General features: G+C 33.0%; 1 protein-coding gene across 1 annotated transcript in view; it reads left to right on the forward strand.

Moving 5' to 3' along the window:
• The window catches only part of LOC142333255 (uncharacterized), a 496,762-nt gene that overhangs the window by 394,838 nt on the left and 83,607 nt on the right, over positions 1 to 18,317 (forward strand). The window lies entirely within an intron of this gene.

Below are 18,317 nucleotides of genomic sequence, written 5' to 3' on the forward strand. Positions count from 1 at the left end.
TAAAAATAATTGCCTTTACTAGGTTTTGAACCTTAGAATTTTCGACTTCGAAATCAGCTGATTTGCGAAGACGCTTCACCACTAGACCAATCCGGTGGGTTTAAATATTCTGTACTAGTATATATGAGTGGTGCATGTAAAAATTTGATGAAGATTGGTTGAGACGTTCTTGAGTCGACAACAGATTACTTTACATCAATTTAAGGTATCTTTTTCGGTCGCATGGTGGCAACGGGATTTGAAAATTAATTTTCTTCGCGTTTTGAAGTATGAGGGGTACGAAAATACTATTTATGTATAAACTTTTTGTCTCAAAATTATCTTTAATGTATAAAATTTTATGGCTCGAAAATCTCCAAAAATACTTGTTCGATTTTATTGAAATTTTGTTATGCTGTAGTAGGGTATCTGAAGTTGTGCACGTGAAAATTTTGTGAAGATCGATTGAGTCCTTCTTGAGTTACGTTCAGTTGTTCGAAAAAATCTTTAAATTTTGTGGCTCGAAAATCTCAAAAACTACTGTATTAATTTCATTGAAATTTATATACAATAATTTAATGTTTCTAAAATGGTGGGCTGGATACATTTTTTAGGATTCTGCTTGTAAAATTAAACAAAAAATATCCTCGGGAAAAATGTCAATTTCTCCTTCGTTCTTCTTTTGTTCTCCATTTTGTTATTTTTACATAAAAATGTATATCTCAAGTCCGGATACAGGATCACATTAATATTTGTTAAGCGTCTTTGTATTAAAGTTTGAAAATTGAAAAAATATAACGACTTAAATACCTTCGCAAATTACAAAATGGCAGCCATGTTTATTTTTCAATTCGTTATATCTCTGTAAATATTAGTTATAAAATTTATTTTATTTGATAAAATATCAAGCCTTTTATTTTGAACAAAATGACATTTTATTTTTAAAATCAGTTAACAAAAAGCCGAGTTATGGCAAAAATTTAAGTAATTTTTTGTCTGTTTTCATGTCCTCTACTTTACCTTCAATTCGATTAAATATTAATTGTTTTTATTTACGTTAATTCTAGTATTGTAAATTAGTATCAAATTAAGTAATAATTTTCTCAGAATAAAATTTAATATTAAATAATAATAATAATAATAATAATAATAATAATAATAATAATAATAATAATAATAAAACACTTGATATTAATTTTTCATTTTTGAATAATTTTACACAGCGACTACTACTTCTGATCGTGTTAAAAATGTAGCCGGCCTTTTTGGCGCGAGTGGTAGCGTCTTGGTCTTTAATCCAGAGGTCCCGGGTTCGAATGCCGGTCAGGCGTGGCATTTTTCACACACGCTACAAATCATTCATCTCATCCTCTGAATTAAAAAACGGTGGACCTAGAGGTTAAAAAAAAGTAATTCACATTTTTTAAAAATAAATCCATATGATTTTAAAGTAATTTAAACTAATTGGTAACTTGGGAGTATTTGTTTAACATTCTGAATCGTCGGTTTATTTTGTAAGTTTTGTTGTTTTATCATCGTGGAGTTTGAATATTCTTTTGTGAAAATATGTGATATGCATTTAATGTATAATTTAGCAGACTGCAACATAATCTTACATATCACCATCAACGATTATTAAATCCATTTTGAGATACCATCCTAAAATTATTTTTTACCTTTTAGTGCGTTTAATTTTAGTGATGTTTTAAACTTTTTTTTTTCCTTTTTTATTTTCAACTTTTTAGTCCATTTAATATAAGAGCGATTTTTAAAAAAATATTTTTATATATATATTTTTTTTCTACTTTTTAGTCTTCATAAGATTATACAATTGCGCTAGCGCACAGGTTTGAGCGATCTTTCGATATTTTCATGTCTCCAGTTTCCATTACTGCAGACAAAGAGTATAGGCAGCTTTAAAAGTTCATATATCTTAATATATAACTATATATATTCTCATATATACTTGACTGGAGCTGGATGTGGAGAATTCGTGTTTTTTTTTGGATTTAATTCTTGTTATAATTTAATTGTGTACGCAGCAATTTCTTTTTGGATTCAGTACATCCTGCTCGCACACGGCACTTTCATATTTTGAATTCATACATTTTCATAAAATTTTTTTGTCCAGCAGGAGTGTGTTGGGGCAATTTTTTTTCATCCTGTGTACGGTCGCGTGTTCAAGTTCTGTCGGCAGCAAAATTACTTTTTTGATTTTTTTCTTGTACTTTTTTGATGTTTTTTTTTTTCAATTTTACGGTTATTTTGATCCTAGTTTGTAATCTACGCGGGTAAAATACGTATTACTCACTGATGATCGAAGAGGAATAATGACTTTTATTTACTTGGTCATAACTATCATGAATTATCAGACATAAATATTGAATGTAACGGTTATATGAAATTTGGATTTTTGCCATAAAAAAATATTTTCGTTTAATTTAATCAATTGAAACGACAATATCATAAACATAAATAATTCTTTCACTAAGAAAATGTGCATGTAAATCAGGATGCATAGGGTCAAGGGGCATTTTTTTTCTTTTAGCAACGTAGGGGCATCTTAGCGACTTGAAAATTTTGCTAAAATGTGCTGTCATCAGGTTTACCCCTAATCACAAAATTTCAGAGCGATTGGATAAGCGGAAGTGGTTCAAAATTCCACTGATAGTTTCCGTACCATGAATCTCGCATATATAGTCCAAGAGAGAGTTAATATAAATTGGTAAAAAATAATGCAAAATAATTGGTTTAGTGTCTCAAAGAGATATTTAAAAAAAAAACGTTTTATTCCATTGCCTCCAAGTTCAAAAAATCTATTTTTATCTATGTACATGTACGTTTCTATGTTGGTTAGTATTTGGTCTTTCGTCTCTGGACCCTGTTAAACGATTTTAATGAAACTCGGTAGATAGGTACTACCTTCGAGGAGGATAAATGTATTAAATTTTTGCAAAAATTGCAAAAAGGGGTTGATTTATTTTGGCTGAAATAAAATTCAAATCTTTACTGGGCAAAAAATCAAATTTTGAAGATTATTTATCGAGATCATATAGTACCAAAAAAAAATGTATTTAATATTTACCCCTTATCCAAAATACGACCGTATTTATTTTTTCGGGTTTTTTTAATATTAATTATAAGATTAATGTATTGCTTCAGAAAAGGAGTTAATGGGAGTTTATTTTGCATCTATATTCTCTGCATCGATGGGCCTGCAAACCGATATAAAATGTTTTACCCATCCCATTCTAATGGTTTGTGGAACAAAAACTAATTTGTTAATTTACAAACCTTCTTTAAAATAAATTTTATATTTAGATCCATCTCGCAAATTATCCGTTGCATTTAAAATGCAACAATCTTTAGATAGCCCTTACTCTAATATTTCTTTAAAAAAATATATATATAGCCAAAACTTTGTACCTCCTTCCTACAAAAATTACAACTTTATTTATTTATAATTAGAGTTGCATCTTTGTATTCATATCTTTGTAAGTTTTTAAAAAATTCTTTGCGATAGCAAAAAATTCTGGTTTTCATATTTCAACGATAATATCTATTTTGACCATCCCTCAATCCATTTTGATTAATTTCGGCGTGACGTCTGTACGTACGTATGTTGCGTATGTATCTCGTATAACTCAAAAACGATTAACTGTAGGATGTTAAAATTTTGCATTTACGACTGCTGTAAGGTGTAGTTGTGCAATCCAAAAAATTTGGATTTTGGATTTTTTCTTAACTGTAGTAGTAAGCCCTCACTGAGAGCTTTTCAACGATATATCACAAGTGGTACTTATTTTCATTGGTTCTGGAATTAAACCAAATAAAATTTTAATTAATGAAATATTTTGATCTTACTAGGGGAAGGGTATTTGCAGAGTACAACGGGATCTTACATCGGTTCGAATCCGACTTCATCTCCCTTTTTTTTAAATTAAATATATTGGTTTATTAATAATTATTAACCTCTGATTATAAAAAAAAATACAATAAATAATTCAATAATAACAATAAAACAAAAATATGAAAAAAATATCAAAAGATGTTAATGAAAAATTTTATGTAATATGCGTACAAGTACATCAGATTTTTTTTATTTTAAATTTTGTGTTGTACTTTTATAACTATTTATGAATGAAAATTTTAAAAATTATGCTTAACATAATATAGAATATACAGATTATATACATTCTGTAGTATTGAAAAAGTTTATTTGTATGCTGTTTCAGCTTTTCATGAAGTATTACAAACTTCTCGGTTTGTTGATTTTTGTGTTTATCGGATTATCGACCGGTTTTTGTTTTTCAAACATTTTCGTCGACGTCGGTAACATATAAATAAGCAACTACAGAATTTGTTTTTTTTATTCCTAATGTGTACGTTACATTTTGTTCTACTAGTGAAGAGTAAGCAACTCCCTCCTCCCGATGACACAAAGAGGTGAGGTATAGTCTTGTACATATTCGGGTCGACTATTTCTAAGACGCGTAGTTAATTGAACCCCAACCATTAAAACCACACCGGTGTACGCTGGGTGCTCCCGTATGTGTGAATTGTTCCCTAGTAGGGAAGCCAACCGGACACGATTGCAGATCGCAGGATTATCCTGCGTACAGGCGTGCGCGGGACTTATTGCTTAGTCGAATAAATTTTTAGTTTGGCATTGAGGTGGCAGCTTTTATAGTTTCTGTTTGTTGTTTGTATTTCATATAAGGTAAAAGATTACGCTCAGGATTTCTTTTTGTTAGTTATTATTTATTTTTGTATTTAGGTGTTGGTGTACATTGGTAGTTGGTTAACGTAGTATCATCGCCCGGAATTTTATTAATAAAAGAGTAAAATAACTCCAAAATAATAAAACTTATAAAATGTAAAATTAATAGTAATCGTATAATAAAAATTTATTAAAACGAAAGTCAAGAAGGTAAAATAAAACTCAAAAATAATACCGCAGACGAAGTCTGTAAAATATAAAATTTTAAATAATCGAATAAAGAAACTATATAAAACTTACCTAATTCCGATGGGTTGTTCAAAAGGCTCCCTTTTCGGATAATAAAATTAAAGACAGAGAACCATAAAAATCAAAATGATTTGTTGGGTTATATGTTAATGTTTTTGTTGTTTTTATTTGTCGTTTCATTTTTGTCAGTTCTGTTTTTGTTTCTATTTAATGTGTTTTTTTCCGTAGGGGAGGAAAAAGCTCTGCCAGCCGCCGTCAGGCTCGCACTGACGGCAGTGCGGGGCTCTCACCCGCTAAAAAACCTCCTCCTGTTATCATGCAAGTGCTGGATCTAAACCATATGGTATGTATACAGCCCTTGCACGATCACCCAGACACTCTACTATCCGAATCTAGATAACCGGAAGGCATCCCCAGGGGGCGATCGACGAGTGATGACTACGGGGAGCACCCGCCGCCACTCCCAGAAGCTGGCCCTTCTTCATCACTCGTCCAAATCTCTATCAATCTGCATCTCCTCAGCCTGTCGTTACCTCTCCTCATTGGCATTCTCTACTACCGTTGTTGTGATTGTAGTCGAGACGCATTCCCATTTTCGCTATTTCTGAGCTTCATCTCGATTATATTTCTGGTTCCTTCCACTCCTTATTCCTCGAGCACTAATCTTAAAATAAGTCGCGCCATCTATGACAAAAGAACATCACATGCTCTGCCGTATTCAGCCCGCCGCAATCATGACAGAAATTTGTATTGAATCTGCCCATCCTGTACAGATAGTCCCGGAAACATCTATGTCCAGAAAGGAACTGGGTGAATTCGTAGCCTATATTACCATGTTTTCGCTTCACCCATTTCCTGACATTTAAATGTATTGGACAGATGTTTAGTTATGATTTGTTGTGTTTTTTTTGTTTTCTGTATTACGTGTAGAACAGTTATTAGTGTAGGTTTTGTTCGATTAGTAATTTTGTTTTATTTTTAATAGTTTACTGTTTGGAGTTCATTGGTGATTTATTAACGTGGTTTTATGTTAAATGTTTCTGTGTTTTAAATTAAGGGTTTTGTGATTTTTTTGTTTGTTTGATATGCTGTTGTTAATGTTTTATGTTTTTGTTGAGTTCGTGTTTCCGTTCATGATTTTCAACTTTTTTGTTTTAGATTTCTGTGTTTAGCGTTCGATGTTGCGGGCTGGACTTCTTAATTTTTCCATCGGGTAGATAGCAATCAGCTCCCCCTAATTTTTTCTATCGGGTAGATAGTACAATCAGTACTATCTACTGATAGCAATCAGTTGATAATATTCAGCGATTCCCCTCTTCTTCTGATGAAATGTTTTTATAAGCAGTCCCAGGAATGGGGAAGCCAGGAGTGGAGGTTAGTCGGTAGTGCGCATATAACTGGCGGAACCTGTTAACGAACCCAACACTGCTTAAGCGCTCGTTAATGGGGTTCCTCCACCTCTTTAAGAAAAAAGGATCCTTTAAAGTTTAGTATATCGATGGGAATGCAACATGTGGCATTCGCATCGGTAGCATCTTGACTGAGGCCGGATGAATTATATCTTGAGGCTTGCTGAAGACGACCTCCGGTTAAGCTCCTGTGGGCTAAGTACGGAGGATGTGGTGTGGCAACTGGATCCTTCACGTGGCGGGGGTCTTCCCCTTCTGGGTGTCAAGATGTCTAGTATTCAAATTCGTATAAAACTAACTAACTTTTACTGGGATTTGAACCTCAGAACCTTCGACTACGAAAATCAGTTTTTAAACAAGTTATTTGCGGTGACGAGTTCATCACTAAACCTGCCCGGTGGGTTTAAGCAGATATAGAATTAAAATACAATTTTACCATTATGACGGAAATAAGTAACACTACTTTTATTTATTACATTATCTAAATCAAAATAAAACTGTCTGCAGAACTTAACGGTTCAGAATACCATAATTTGAGACAGGTTTTTACTTTTTTGTACGGTTTATATACGATAAGTAGAGTTGAGGTGTATAATACGTTTTATAAGCTTAATTTTATCGCAGTATCACGTAGAAATATATCGTACGTGAAGCTGTAATCGTTTAAGTTTTAATAATGTTAACACGAAAAAAGTACACAATTTTTGTTTTTAAAAGTTAAGGAATTTAATTAAATATTATGAAAATACAACTTCATTTTAAAAAAAAATCAATTATAATATTGTGATGGACTTTTAGGTTCAACTTATACGGTAAATATTTTAAATAGGTACAACTCAAGATCAGATACGTTTATCACTTATCTTTCAACATTAACGATTGCGTTTATTGGAAAATATCAAAGAATAAATATATTTTAGAATTATCTTTTGAACGCAAAAATTTTATAAAAAATGTTGCTTTTCATTTAATAAAATCTGATGTTGACACCACATAACTTCGTTGTGTGCCTAATTAATTACATATACACCTGTTTTTAAATGAAAAGTACATCAAATTTTATTTCATTAATTACTTCTGTTAACTATTCATATTCTTCTTTTTCTTTTGTTATTATTGAATTATTATTTATTGTAAAACTTTTATAACCGTAGTTTAATAATTATTAACAATTCAATATGTATACAGTAAAAAAAAAAGTTAAAATGAAGTCGGATTCGAACCAATGCGATGTGTCTTCCCCTTGTAAGATTCTTTGTACGCCTAATTAATTACATATACATATTTTTTTTTAATGAAAAGGACATAAAATTTTATTTCATTAATAAATTCTGATATATTTATTCTTTTTTTTTTTATTGTTATTATTGAATTATTATTTATCGTAAAAAATTTTACAATTAGAGGTTAATAAATTATTAATAAATCAATAAATTTAAATTAAAAAATAAAATAAATAATAAAAAAATGAGATGAAATTTGATTCGAACCTATGTGCCTTCCTCTTGTAAGATCCAAATATTTCATTAATTAAAATTTCATTTGGCTATAACTCTGGAACCAGTGAGAATTATTTCCACTTATGATACATCGTTGAAAAGCACTTATTGAGGGCTTATTACTGCAGTTAAAAAAAAGCCCAAAATCCAAAAACATTTGGATTTTGGGTACTTTTTTGGATACTTTTGGTTCAATCAATTTCAATTAAAAGGGGAGGTGCACAACTAGATGTTACAATAGTCCTCACTTTTGATGATGTTCTACATTGGACTATCCGCCTGGTATGGAAACAATAGCCTATGCGGATGATTTGGCAGTCCTTGTACAGGGCAAGATGGGATTGGAGGTGCAGGAGAAGGCCAATATGGCGCTTGCAAAGATACATGAATGGTTGCAAGATAAGGGACTTATGTTATCAATTAATAAATGTAAGTTCATCACGTTTACTGGTAGAAGAGTTATAGAACGTCTGAACATTGTTGTGAATGAACAGGAAATAAAGGAGACAAGCTGCCTGAAATATCTGGGAATTCTCTTTCAGAGAAATTGTGCCTTTTCTGAACATATTAATAGTATATGCAATAAAGCGGAAAACATGATAAAAGGGTTAAAAATGATCATGTCAACAAAGAAGGCTCCTAGAGCGTCCAAAAGAAAGGTGACAGCATCGGCAGTTGTATCATCTTTATTGTATACAGTGCCTGTATGGTGGACTTCATTACGAATCAAGAAAAACAAAAATAGACTTGTGAGAACGCATAGGAGGCTGTTGCTGGGAGTGGTTTCCGGTTACAGAACAGTCTCCTATGAGGCACTTTGCGTTTTGGCAGCAGTGCCTCCAGTTGACTTAATGGCCCATTACAGGGTAGAGATATCGCAAGGACTGGAAACTCAGGAGGCTAAGCGTAGGCTGATAACTAGGTGGAAAGAAAGGTGGAGAGAGGTAGGACCTGCTGGCAGGATAAAACAGCTAATCCCTGACCTTGAGATTTGGATCGATAGGAAACACGGGGAGGTGGACTTCTTTTTGTCGCAGTACTTTACGGGCTACGGTAATTTTAATTATTACCTTCACAGAGTTGGGAGAAGACAAACGCCGGCCTGTATGTACTGCGGCATTGAGGACGATGCAGACCATACCTTCAAGGAATGCATCAGATGGATACAAAATAGACGGGACACAAATTTATCAAAGATGAGACCTGAGGAGATTACGAGTAACATGCTATATAGTGAGGAAAATTGGAAAAGAATTGAAGGAACTATCAGGAATATCTTAACAGTAAAAAACGAAGACGAGAGGAAACCGGGCTTCTGAGTGAATAGATTAGGGTAGGGTGGATAGCCCCAGTGGTGAGGGCTGGCATGCTTAGGTGTGTCAGTTCCAAGGATCCGCTGGGGACTCCGAGGGAGAATAGGCCTATACAAGTGTAAAAGACCCATCGATGCGTCACGACTTTCCAAGGTACGGCATAGCGATACAGAAGGGCAAATGAGACTCAAAAGACCTGACCGGTGGGCCGACCTGCCTTGCCGGACATACAGCCGGTAGGTGGGGAGGCCCATTAGAGTATAACAGGCACTCCCCTAGGTGGCGTAATACCAACCAGTCGGATCGGCCCAGGGGAGCAGAGTCAAAAAAAAAAAATAGTCCTAAATCCAAAATCTCACATTCTACGGCTAATCGTTTTTGAGTTATACGAGATACAACTTGCGTACAGACGTTACGCCAAAATGAATCAAAATGGATTCAGGGATGGACAAAATGGAAATTTCCATTGAAATCTAAAAAACCGAAATTTTTCGCGAATCGAATCCTTGTACGTCGTACAAGGAAGGAAAAAGTCTTGTGATTTACAACATTCCAATATGGTATGATAACCTTTCATTGTATATACATATTTTTTTTTTTTTGTCTTCAGTCATTTGACTGGTTTGATGCAGCTCTCCAAGATTCCCTATCTAGTGCTAGTCGTTTCATTTCAGTATACCCTCTACATCCTACATCCCCAACAATTTGTTTTACATATTCCAAACGTGGCCTGCCTACACAATTTTTCCCTTCTACCTGTCCTTCCAATATTAAAGCGATTATTCCAGGATGCCTTAGTACGTGGCCTATAAGTCTGTCTCTTCTTTTAACTATATTTTTCCAAATCCTTCTTTCTTCATCTATTTACCGCAATACCTCTTCATTTGTCACTTTATCCACTCATCTGATTTTTAACATTCTCCTATAGCACCGCATTTCAAAAGCTTCTAATCTTTTCTTCTCAGATACTCCGATCGTCCAAGTTTCACTTCCATATAAAGCGACACTCCAAACATACACTTTCAAAAATCTTTTCCTGACATTTAAATTAATTTTTGATGTAAACAAATTATATTTCTTACTGAAGGCTCGTTTAGCTTGTGCTATTCGGCATTTTATATCGCTCCTGCTTCGTCCATCTTTAGTAATTTTACTTCCCAAATAACAAAATTCTTCTACCTCCATAATCTTTTCTCCTCCTATTTTCACATTCAGCGGTCCATCTTTGTTATTTCTACTACATTTCATTACTTTTGTTTTGTTCTTGTTTATTTTCATGCGATAGTTCTTGCGTAGGACTTCATCTATGCCGTTCATTGTTTCTTCTAAATCCTTTTTACTCTCGGCTAGAATTACTATATCATCAGCAAGTCGTAGCATCTTTATCTTTTCACCTTGTACTGTTACTCCGAATCTAAATTGTTCTTTAACATCATTAACTGCTAGTTCCATGTAAAGATTAAAAAGTAACGGAGATAGGGAACATCCTTGTCGGACTCCCTTTCTTATTAGGGCTTCTTTCTTATGTTCTTCAATTGTTATTGTTGCTGTTTGGTTCCTGTACATGTTAGCAATTGTTCTTCTATCTCTGTATTTGAACCCTAATTTTTTTGAAATGCTGAACATTTTATTCCAGTCTACGTTATCGAAAGCCTTTAAAGCCTTAATTATTTTGTAAAATAAATATTTAGTATTTAAAAAAAAAATTAATTACATTGTTCATTTTCAATTTATAGTTTGTAAAAACTTTATACATATATATACATATATATATATATATATATATATATATATATATATATATACGATTGATTTATATACCAGACTTGTTTATTTAATTTTTAAATAGGGAGGGATATGTATCGTAAGTTATCTGCATGCTTGAAATAGCTTTCATGATATATCTGTATGTGTGTATGTAAACACGTGTGTGTATATGAAATGAGTTTTCGTTGAAGCCGATCGACCCGCATCTACTGAGTTGCTATGGAAAGATAGTAGTTTAATAGCGAGGGATTTCTCCTGGTATGTTGGTGTACGGCCATTTAAATGTTAATATAAGGAGTTGTGTACATATACGTATAACCGTTTGTATCCATCGAATTTTGTAAGCAGTTTGAAATTTTTTACATAAAACTTTAGTGTTCGCCCATATATTTGATCATGTAATATTTTTTTGTTTTTTTGAAATTTTTTTATTTTGTTTGAGCCGATTTGGTTTTATTTAATAATATTCCAAGATGATTTTAATTAATAACGGAATAAATTTTCTATTAATGTTATTTAATATCATAGGATGTAAATATTAATAAAAAAAAAAAAACGCAATTATGAAAATAACTTTTACTATATTATTCCCATAATGTCATTACCAATTAGTTTGAAAGTTTGTAATTCGCTTTATAGATAATTAAAAAATTTGACGATTTTATTTTATAGTTTTTCCTAATCAGCTATAAAGCTATATAATTTATTTCCTTGTACGAAATAAAGGAAGTATTTTGATCGCGAAATATTTCAGTTTTCAAATTTCAATGGAAATATCCATTTTGACCATCCCTGAATCCATTTTCACTAGTTTCGGCGTGACGTCGATATGTACGTATTTATCTCACTCGCATAACTCAAAAACGATTAGCCGTAGGATGTTGAAATTTTGGATTTAGGACTGATGTTAACATCTAGTTATGCACCTCCCCTTTTGATTGCAATCGACTGAACCAAAAGTGTCCAATAAAGCCCAAAATCCAAAAAAATTGAATTTTGAATTTTTTTTAACTGCAGTAATAAGCTCTCATTGAGAGCTTTTCAACGATAAGTGGTACTTATTTTAATTGGTTTCAGAGTTATAGCCAAATAAAATTTTAATTAATAAAATATTTGGATCTTACAAGGGGAAGGCACATCGATTCCAATCAGACTTTATCTCCGTTTTTTTTTTAACTATTTTTTAAATTTAATTATATTGATTTATTAATAATTATTAACCTCTCATTGTAAAAACATTTCTACGATGAATAATAATTCAATAATAACAGAAAAAATATCAGAAGTTATTAATGAAATAAAATTGTATGTACTTTTCATTTTAAAAAAATGTATATAATTAATTAGGCGTACAAAGAAATCATGTGGTGTCCACATCAGTTTTTTTTTCATTAAATTTTTTTAAAATAAATATAAGAGGGTGGATAAGTTAGCACTTTTTAATTATCAAACATCCAACTATGTTGTTCATATTTATAAGTAGTAAATAATGACCTGACATCTCTTTCTTATTTCTTGAAAATCCGTTTTCACTTGTTGAAATAGCCGTAGCATATTAAATATTATATAAAACTCGTATATTAATGTCAAAAGAAATAATATTAAATTTTATTTGGGAATAAATAGTAAATATTTATTATACTTAAATTTATAGTAAATAGTTGATATTTCGGGAATAAATAGTAAAAGTACTACTAGCTGGAGGGCGTGCCAGTGCACGCCTCCGCAGCTAGGCCTTCCTGGCAGGCGGCGTCTCAGAATGGGATTGTTAGGTGTCCATAATTTATTACCTCTTGTGTATAAATATATATTTTTTTTTATTCATGAAAATTTATATAACGAAAGTTAAGCGATCTAAGCGTGACAGCGAATTGCTGTCTAAACGAAATGAATTTTAATTAATGGATGTCATATATATTTTTTGTAGTTGACGGGGTGCGTCTACCCATTTTGTAAATATATGACAAGTGAGCGGTTGGGACACGTAAGCCGGTGGTGTATGGCACTGCGCTTAGTCCACTCACACTGTTAGGTAAGCTCTAGGAGCTATTAGAACATTGGTCCGAGGCTCAGTAGCCGTTTGTGGCACAGACATTCGGTCTTATGCTTTAGGGTGACCGAATGGGGTAGTGACGGGAGAAATGCCAAGCAAACCAATACCTCTTGTGTAAAATTATTTTTTTTTGGGTGATGAAAATTGATATAACGAAAGTTAAATTAGAAATTTAACCTTAGAAATTGATACTAACGAATCGGGATTTTCCGCTAGTGATCGGTACATTCCGGTGCCTACGTTTTTGTTATAGTTCATTGTTTTATGAAGAAAAACAATCACATAAATAATTTAAAAAATATGTAAAAAAAATTTTAAACACCACTCTTAAATTAGATGCACTAAAGTGTAAAAAATAATTTTAGGACGGTATCTCAGAATGGATTTGCCTCAAGCTTTGATGGTGATGTGTAAGATTATGTCAAAGTCATAGCTTCAAATTAAAGTGGGGTGCTCATGCACCCTTCATTTTAGGCCATTCATCACGCATATGAAAAAATTGGCAAAAACATCAAATATTTAATACAAAGTTATGATTTTCACATAATCTTACATATCATCATCAAAACTTGTTGTCAAATCCATTCTGAGATACTGTCCTAAAATTATTTTTTACATTTTAGAGCGTTTAAACTTGTTTTAAAACCTGTTTTAAATATTTTTTATTTTCTACTTTTTCGTCTTCATATGTTTATACTTTATAGTTGAGCTGGGGCACAGGTTTGAGCGTATTTAGCGAAAGATCGGATCGGTAAATTTTACGGTTGGTTACTGCGATCAAAACATAGGGCTAAACGATTTAATTTTCGGATAACCTTGATCCGGTCGATCAAGAGTGTACCGATGCGTTTAACAGTTAGCATTCAACCTAGTGATACATATGCCGTTTGAATCGTGAAAATCGGATGAGCTGTTGCCGAGATATTACGGTGGCACCCCCATCACCCCCACAATTTCTGAACGATGGCCCGGGGGCACTTGAAAATATTATCATCCGACGGGTGTCACTGGGAGCGGATGGGGTTTACGAGAGGGTCGAAAAAAGTTTTATAGCGCTAGAACCGACGACCGTTTTAGAGATATTTGCGACTTTCGTCCGAAAATTCGGATCCGGTTAAAAGGTACTAAATTTTCCCAAAATATCGATATATATTTCGCATACATATCGATATATATACGGTATATCGATTTATAGTAATATAAAAAGTATACACCTGACCACCACGAGACATCTACCAACGAATCGGCGGGCTTCTACCTTAGCGATCAGTATATTCCGGTGCTAAGCTAAGGGGGACGCATACTAGACACACATACAAATGTTGTCCATAGACTGGCATTGCTGCGTGTAGCTGCTAGTTACTGTACGGTATCGTATTACGCGCTGTGCGTACTGACCGGGGTCCTACCCATAGACCTTCAGATAAAAGCCAGAACCCTCAGACACAGCGGTATGTCGAAAGAAGAGATGGAAGGGATTATAGAACAAGAATGGCAAAAAGAGTGGGCAGGGTCCAGAGTGGGAGAATGGACCAGACGCCTAATCCCTAATATTAAAACCTGGAATAACAATAGACTCGGAGATGTCAATTTTTACATGACACAATTACTGTCGGGGCACGGCTCTTTCGGTCAGTATCTGTATAGGATCGGGAAGAGAGCCACCCCGCAGTGCATCTATTGTCCAGAGAACGACGATGCCGAACATACGTTGTTCATATGTCCAAGATGGGCCGTTAACAGAGGTCAAATAGTAATTAATGGTCTTACACCAGAAAATCTCATAAACCGGTTGGGGTACAACAATGAGAACCGGGAATGGTTCCGCAGGTTCGCCGGGGAGGTCCTGCGGGCCAAAGAGGATGAAGACAGAAGAATGGGAGTATAAACAGTAGGGTAGGGCGGACAGTCACTCCATGGAGGGCCTGTACGCCTTGGTGTGCGGGTACCTGAGAAGGGGGTGAACTCCAGGGGAGTTTGAGTTTGGGTTAAAATAAAGGACCAAGTCCCGGTCGGCGGGGTCGTCCCTGCGGGAGGCAGGGACGACCCTAGGCTCTTTGTGGGTTCGGCGCTGTCGATTAGAGGCCAAAGGCGTAAAGACCGAGTCCCGGTTCCCTGCTGAGGCGCTGGGGGACGGCATAGCCGGACCTTGGCTCTAAAGGGGGGGGATTAGAGGCAGGCAATGTAAAACAAAAGATCCGAGGCCGGGGAGGCCAACCTGCCGTGCCGGACGTATAGCCGGCGGGTGGGGGACGCCTCCTTTGAGAGTAAAAGGACACTCTCCCCGACTGAGTATACTTAATTGGATATCCGGTCGGGGAGAGTAGGGAAAAAAAAAGTAGGGTGGGATATATTTAGCAAATATAAATACTAATAGTAATTATGAAATAGCATACTCGTATTTATATGTATTGTAAATAAACATTAAATTTATGCATCATATTTGGTTTCATGCTATGTGAGATATGTTTGTATAAGAATACGTTAGATGAACTAATTGCACCCTAAAACGTAAACATTTTCAAAAACCCGATACACCATTTTTGTAGTCAAAAAATGGCACTATAAATTTTGCATATATATATATACACACACAAAAATAATTGCAGAATACAACTTGGTTATTTATTGTTATTATGAAGCTACAGTTAAGCTTCAAACTTATTGGCAAAGTCACTTATTTGAATTGACTGCGTAAACGATAATTAAGAGTTAATCCGAGTAATTTGACCGGGATTTAGGGTAGATGGAATTATTCATTAACCTCATATAGATTTGTGAGCAATCAAATAATGTATGAAGTGTGTTCTCCGTTCACTAATCGACTACGCATCCAAGTAATATTATACACGAATCATTGGTGGTGAACGACTGACGGATAGTAAGATATATTTGTATATATATATATATATATATATATATATATATATATATATATATAAACCGGCAACGTATTCTGAAAATAGTGTTTTCAACTAAACACAACTTTTAACTGTTTACCAATCGACACCAGATTAATATTTTAGTGAAGGGGAAATTGGGAGAGGAGAGAATATCCAGGGGCCATGTGCACTGATGATTTTTATTTACTATCTTCTTTTTTTTATTTATTCTTTTACATTACCTACTTACTGCCTTTAAATTGGTTAGTCTATATATATATATATATATATATATATATATATATATATATAAATAAAAGTGAATATGTTATGATTCGTTTATTAACAAGATGACTGTGATGCTGATGGATTTTCCCTGTTAATAAACAAATATTTCAATAACGGGTCTGGTTGTTGCTAAAATTACATTAAATATACACGTTATTGTCTACTAGTAACATAGACAAATGCACACTTTTGTCATAACAAACCACAAATACATAGCTTTTAATTTTTATCATTCACTCAAAAAATACACCCACACACATATAAATGAAGAATATAGATTGTTTTTTTGTTTTGTTTTTATAAGGGTGTTATATATATTACTAATGAGTTTGTTGGATAATAATTAGCTTTATAACAATTGTAACAAATTTAAATGTAGTTTAACATTTTTTTAAAAAATAACCATTTTTTTTTCTATGACCTACTTAGTTTAGTTGATTATTTAAATATAAATTTTAATTCCAAAAATGAATACTTCTGATTGTTAAACAATTATCAACAGTGGAAACTATTGAAAAATTATACAGTGTCCCTCGAAGGTACGTAGAAACTTTCAGGACATGTTCTATTGTTAAAAATAATGAAAAAAAGTTCATATAAACATAAATCTGGAAATGATTTTTTTTTAAATTACGCATTTCTTTTTCCTGTTTAGCCTCCAGTAATTACCTTTCAGATAATACTTCAGAGGATGATATGTATGAGTGTAAATGAAGTGTAGTCTTGTACATTATCAGTTCGATCGTTCCTGAGATGTGTGGTTAATTGAAACCCAACCCACCAAAGAACACCGGTATCCACGATCTAGTATTCAAATCCGGGTAAAAATAACCGACTTTACTAGGACTTGAAAACTGGAACTCTCGAGTTCCAAATCAGCTGATTTGGGTAGACGTTCACCACAATACCAACCCAGTGGGTTATATTAAGGCATCCCGGAATTGTCGTTTTGATACTGGAGTGACAGGTAGATGAGAAAAATTGTGTAGGCTGGCAATGTTTGGAATATGTAAAACAAATTTTTGTGGATGTAGGATGTTGAGGGCACTAGATAGGGAATCTTGGAGATTCCTATCTAGTGAGATTTCATGTCTGGTGTAAGATATAACACTTCATCATGGAAAACTGCATATTTATGGTGTATGTATGCCGTTTATGGTGTAAATAATGCCAAAGAAAAAAATTACAAATTAATGCAATAAATAATAGTTTAATTTAATGAAAAAATAAAACCATTAAGCTTCATTTATTGTGGTATAGAATAATGTAGAAGGACCCCTATAAATTTTGAACGTAAAAAGACCCGCACGTACAGATTTTGAAAATGTAATTTATCTATTTAATAAGAAAATATTTTTTTTAATAAAAATTTTTAACCAATTACTTATTTTAAGAAGAATGAGCGAGAGAGAGAGAGAGAGAGAGAAAGAGTGAGAAGGAGAGAAAATTGAATGGCTACATCGGAAATTCTAAAATAACCATTTACAATTAACTTTTAATAAACAGTAAAAGTAAACTGCATAAAAAATAACTGACTTTACTAGGACTTAAACGCTGGAACTCTCAACTTCCAAATCAGCTGATTTGGGAAGACGCGTTCATTACTAGACCAATCCGGCGGGTTTACTATATTGTTTTAGAGCAAAGGGTGTAATCTGTTCGTTACTCGTATTTAAAAATTCATTTATATGGTTTATCTAAAAGGAAATATTTTATTTATTTATTTATTTTTTTTGTAATTTAATGAAAATATTTTTTAAATGGTTCTATTATTATTAAGATTAAAATTGATTAGGAAAAATATAACGTGACTAGTGTAATATTTTTTTCTCTCAATTTTATTTACATATTTTTTTTTTTAATTTATTTATTTTATAGAAAATTTAATGTTTTTTTTTTTTGTACTCACCTTGATTTTAGCTAGTATTATGATATATTTAATTGAACACTCAAGGTGAAAAAAAATTGTACCATTATATTTCATTAGTTATTTAAAATAATTTTCTTATTTCTGATTATTATTAGGACTGTTCGGAAAGTTCTGTTTGACACAGAGATAGCACAAATGTGACTAAATAACTATGATATTTGTCATGTATATTCCTTTATGTTAATCTGTTGCAAAGTTTTATACGCGTGCTTTTAGGAACTAATTTGT

This window comes from Lycorma delicatula, chromosome 12 (assembly GCF_047948215.1).
Source record: "Lycorma delicatula isolate Av1 chromosome 12, ASM4794821v1, whole genome shotgun sequence".
Lineage (NCBI taxonomy): Eukaryota > Metazoa > Arthropoda > Insecta > Hemiptera > Fulgoridae > Lycorma > Lycorma delicatula.